Below are 5510 nucleotides of genomic sequence, written 5' to 3'. Positions count from 1 at the left end.
TGAAATCCCAGCTTCCCCTGGGCAGGGCGGGGACCCGCAGTACCGTCTCAAAGGGCCTCTCTGTCATGCTCAGGCTAGGGCGGAGTAGCCACAGGAGTGTGACTCAAAGTCACCAAGCAGAGTAAGTGACAACGTACACGGCTGCGGACAAGTGATGGCTCACTTTCACAGAGCGCTGGTGCTGTGACAGCCACCACGCAAGCTCTTCAGGCGACATCCCTCAGCACACCCCTAGCGCTGGCACCGCCAACGTCAGCATCACCCCGAGGAAGGAGGCTGAGGGAGGCCGCGGCTGACCAATGGCAGGACTGGAATGTCAACCCGGGTCTGTTCCCAGCATGCTTGTCATATGCTGTGCAAGAGGAGGAGTGCGTCACAGGGGTGACCTCACTAACCCTGTGAGGAGGGTGCTATCACTATCTCCCCCTTTTCGTCTTGGGCGGGGGGCTCGGAGGGCCCCAGCCAGGACAGGAGTGACAGCCCAGGCCTCTCCGTGGCCCCTACTTGCCTGTCTCCATCACTTCCCTGGTGGCAGTGGAGTGGTGACAGTCACGTCGCCCAAAACGGGAGGAAGCATGAAGGTGCCACACTTAGGCGTTCTGCCCCTGCCCTGGCCTTTTTCACACAACCCGCCGCCTCCAGAAATCAAGGCACATCCGGGAGCTACTGCCCGATGCCCTCCCGTTACAGGACCCTGAGCGATGCCTGGAACTGTGCCAGTAGAGGCCACGGACGCTCCTTGGTGACCACCAGGGAGTTCAGTCCCCAGCTGGTCCTCTGCTGACGACCTTTGGAACCCTGTCCCCTACGCTGAAGGCCCCATTGAGATCTCTGTCTTATATTTTAACTTCTCATTTTGAAATAATTATAGAGCCACAGGAAGTTGCAAAGAAAGCAGTTCTGGTGTGCCTGTCACCCAGTTTCCTTCCACGGTTAGTTCTGACATAATTATAATGAAAAAGAAAAACCAGGAATTTGGCATCGGTCCAATGTGTGTGTATAGTTCTAAGTCCTTTGATCACACATCTAAATGTATGTGACTACTACCACAAGCAAGACACAGAACCATTTTTTTTTATTTATCATAAAAGATCTACGTCTGGCTGGTGTGACTCAGTGGTTGAGCATCGACCCATGCACCAAGAGGTCGCTGGTTCGATTCCCGGTCAGGCCACATGCCCAGGTTGTGGGCCTGATCCCCAGTGAGGGGCATGCAGGAGGCGGCCAATCGATGTTCCCTCACATCGATGTTTCTGTCTCTTTCTCCCTCTCCCTTCCTCTCGCTCACTCTAACATCAATAAAGGAAAAAAAAAAAGATCTCCCCATAGTCATATCTACTTCCCTTTCCCTCACCATCCCTCCCTTCTGGCAACCAGTAATATGTTCTCCATCTCTAGCATTTTGTCATTTCAAGAATGTTACATAAAAGGAATCGTTCTGTGCTTGCTTTGAATTGGAACAACACAGAGAAGATTAGCATGGCCCCTGCGCAAGCATGACATGCAAATTTGTGAAACGTTCCATGTTTAAAAGAAAAAAAGGGGCCCTGGCCAGTTTTGCTCAGTGGTTAGAGCGTCGGCCTGCGGTCCTGAGAGTCCCAGGTTCGGTTCCCGCTAAGGGCACGTACCTCAGTTGCAGTTTGTCCCCGGCCCTGGTTGGTCGTGCGGGTGGTAGCCACTCGATGTGTCCCTTCACGTCGATGTTTCTCTCTCTCTCTCCCTTTCTCTCTCTCCCTCCCACTCTATCTGTACAAAAAATGGAAAAATATCCTCTGGTGAGGATAATAAAAAAAAAAAAATAGAAAGAAAAAGGAAAAAAGGGAATCATGTGGTATGTGACCTTGAGTGGCTTTTTCCCACTCAGTCTAATGCCCTTCAGAATTATCTAAGTTGTTTCATGTATCAATGCTCTGGTCCTTGCTATTGCTCCGTGGCATCCCGTGATTGGATTTACAGCGAGGGACATGGTTGTTTCCAGTTTGGAGCTATTACAAATAAATCTGCTATGAACAATCGTGTACAGGTTTTTGTGTGGACATCAGTTTTCACTTCTTGGGGATAAATGCCCAGGAGTGCAATTGCTGAATCATGTGGCAGGTGCATTTTGTTAGTTATTCAAGAAACTTACAAACTCTTGCAGAATGGCTGTACCATACTTACAATCCTACCAGCAACACAGTAATGACTCAGTTTTACTGCATCCTCACCAGCATTTGGTAGTATCATTGTTTTTTATTTTAGCTCTTTTTCTAATAGGTATGTAATACCTTAGCATGGTCTTGATTTTCAATTCACTAATAACTAGTGATGTTAAACACCTTTTCGGGTGCATAGTTGCCATGTGTATATTCTCTTCCATGAAATGTCTCTTCATGTCTTTTGCCCCTCTGCTAATTGGATTATTTGATTTTTTAAATTGAATGTTGAGTTTTGAGAGTTCTTTATATATTTATTCTGAGTCCTTTGTCAGGCATGCGGTTCTCAAATATTCTTCTCCCAGTCTGTGATTCATCTTTTCATTCTCTTAAAAAGGTTTTTCACAGAGAACAAAAAAAGATTCATTTTGATGAAGTTCAATTTATTGAATTTTAGAGGTCATGCTTTTGGTTACATGTCCAAGGATTCTTCATCAGGTCCTATGTCCCCCAAATGTTCTCCCATGTTACCCTCTAAAGTTTATCATTTAATGTTTCACATGTAAATCTATGATCCACTTTGAGTTCATTTTTGTATAAAGTGTGAGGGTTAGGTGGAGGTTTATGTTTTGCCTATGGATATCCGATTGCTCTGCCATCACTTGTTGAAAAAACTCTTTCACCCATTGAATTGCTTTTGATCTTTTATTGAAAATCAGTTGGTCGTTCTTGTGTGGGGTTATTTCTGGGTTCAATTGATCTATATGTTTATATCCTCTACCAATATCATATACTTTTGATGACAGTATATTACTTCATACTAAGCCTAGAAATCAGGCAGAGGGATTCCTCCCCCTTTAGTCTTCTTTTTCAGAAATATTTTCTATTCAAGTTCTTTTGTCTTTCTGTATAACTTTAGAATAATCTTGTTCATAACTACAGAAAAACATTTCTGGGATCTCGACAGTAATTGGATTAAAACTGTGTGTGAATTTGGGAGGGAATGACATCTTTACTAACACGGTAAAGTTTATTAACACGGTATTTATTTAGGTCTTTGGTTTTTTTCAGCAGTGTTTTGTAGTTTTCAGTATACAAATCTTATATATGCTTTGCTAGATTTAGTACACCTAAGTATTTCGTTAAGCCATTATAAATGGAATCGTATTTTAAATTTCAGTTTCCATCTGTTTGTTGTTAGTACAAAGTATGTGACTAATTTTGGTGTTGATGTTGCATTCTGCAAACTTGCTGAACTCACTTAGTTTAATAATTTTTTTGTATGTTCCTTGGGATTTTCTACATAGAAAATTGTGTTATCTGCCGCTGGAGATGGTTTTACTTCTTCCTTTCAGATCTATAAGCTCTTTTGCCTTTTTTTTTACCTAGTTGTGCTGTCTAGAAGTTACAGTACCCTCTTGAATAAGGATGATGAGAAGTGAACATCCTTGCTTTGTCCTCAGTCTTAGGGGAGGCAGTATTCAGTCTTTTTGTTCTATAGTTTTTGTAGGTTAGTTATAGGCTATTACGTTGAGGAATTTTCTTTCTATTTCTAGTTTTCAGAGACTTTTCATCATGAATGAGTGTTGAATATCATCAAATTTATCTTCTGCAACTACTTATATAATCATGTAATTTTTTTTCTTTATCCTATTAATATGAGATTACTTTAGTTAATTTTCAAATATTGAACCAGCCTTGCATCCCTGGAATAATACACTTGGTCATGGTATATAATTCTTTTTATATATTGCTGGATTCTATTTGCTAATATTTGGTTAAGGAGTTTTACATCTATATTTATGAAGACTATTTGTCTGTCTTTTGTACTATATTTGTTTTGTTTTGTTGGCTATTTTTTCTTATTTGGCTTCATAGTAATACTGGTTTCATAGAATGAGCTGGGAAGCATTCCTGCTACTATTTTCTGGAAGAGATTACGTAGAATTGGCATTAATTCCTTTTTAAATGGTGAGTAGACTATACGGGCCTGGAGTTTTCTTTTTTAGGTTTTAAATTACTTTAGTAGTTATAGGGCTATACAAGTTACCTAATTCATATTAAGTAAATTGTGGTTTGTACTTTTCAAGAAATTGATCCATGTAATCTAAATTATCAAGTTTACGTGGGTAGAGTTGTTCATAATATTCCCTTATTATCTTTTTGATGTTTACAGGGTCAGTAGCGATATGTCTTGCTTCATTCTTCTTTTTTTTTTTCTTTATTGATTTCACAGAGAGTGGAAGGGAGAGGGAAAGAGAGAGAGAAACATCAATGAGAGAACATCGATTGGCCACCTCCTGCATGCCCCCCGTTGGGGATTTGGCCCACAACCTGGGCATGTGTCCTATCAGGGAATCGAACCAGTGACCTCTTGGTGCATGGGTCGAAGCTCAACCACTGAGCCACTCTGGCCGGGCTGCCCTGCTTCATTCTTAATATTAGCAATTTGTCTTCTCTCTCTCTTTTTTAATTTGTCAGTCTTGCTAGAGGTTTGTCAATTTGGTTGATCTTTTCAGTAAACCAGATATTTTATTTTCTCTATTATTTTTATTATGTTAATCCTCGCCCAAGGATGTTTTTCCATTTATCTTTAGACAGAGTAGAAGAGAGGGAGAGAGGGGGAGAAAGAGAAACATCGATGTGAAAGAGACACATTGACTGGTTGCCTCCTGCACGACCCTGACCAGGGCTGGGGGTGAACCACAACCGAGGGAAGTACCCTTGACAGGAATTGAACCTGTGACTCATTGGTTTGTGGGTCAATGCTCCAACCACTGAGCCAAACCGGCTAGGACGTCTATTATTTTTGTTTTCAGTTTCATTGATTTCTGTTTTTATATTTATGATTTCCTGTGTTATGTTTTGGTTTTTTTCCTCCTATTTTTCTAGTTTCTGAAGATGAAATCCTATATTATTGATTTGAGAACTTGCTTCTTCCACTGTGAGCATTTACTCCTGTACGTTTCCCTCCAGTGCTTTGGCCTGTCCCACAAAACCCGTGATAAGTTCTATTTTCAGTTTCTTTTAGTTCAATGTATTTTGGTTTCCCTTGAGACTCTTTCTCTGACCCAAAGATTATTAAGAAGTGTGTTGTTTAGTTGTCAAGGGTTTGAGATCTTCCTGTTACTGATTTCTAGTTTAACTTCATTGTGGTCAGAGAATATACTCTGCATGATTTAAACTCTTTCAAAATTTTGAGTCTTGTTTTATGGCCCTAAATTTGGTTTATCTTGTTATATGTCCCATGCGTACTTGGCAAGTATATGTATCACCCTGTTGTTGGGCGTAGGCTTCTATACATGTCAATTAGATCCTGTTGGCTGACGGTGTTGTTGAATTCTTACATATCCTTGCTGATTTTGTCTAGTTCGT

At 41.2% G+C, this 5510-nt stretch overlaps 1 non-coding gene across 1 annotated transcript; it reads left to right on the top strand.

Moving 5' to 3' along the window:
• The first annotated feature begins 1426 nt into the window (after window positions 1–1426).
• Window positions 1427–1531, top strand: LOC118639629. The gene has a single exon (XR_004961211.1). It is a non-coding gene; the product is annotated as a U6 spliceosomal RNA (small nuclear RNA).
• Window positions 1532–5510: the final 3979 nt, after the last annotated feature.

This window comes from Molossus molossus, unplaced genomic scaffold (assembly GCF_014108415.1).
Source record: "Molossus molossus isolate mMolMol1 unplaced genomic scaffold, mMolMol1.p scaffold_m16_p_21, whole genome shotgun sequence".
Taxonomy (NCBI): domain Eukaryota; kingdom Metazoa; phylum Chordata; class Mammalia; order Chiroptera; family Molossidae; genus Molossus; species Molossus molossus.
Note: the sequence above shows the minus strand (reverse complement) of the source record. Positions and strands in the feature narration are given on the sequence as shown.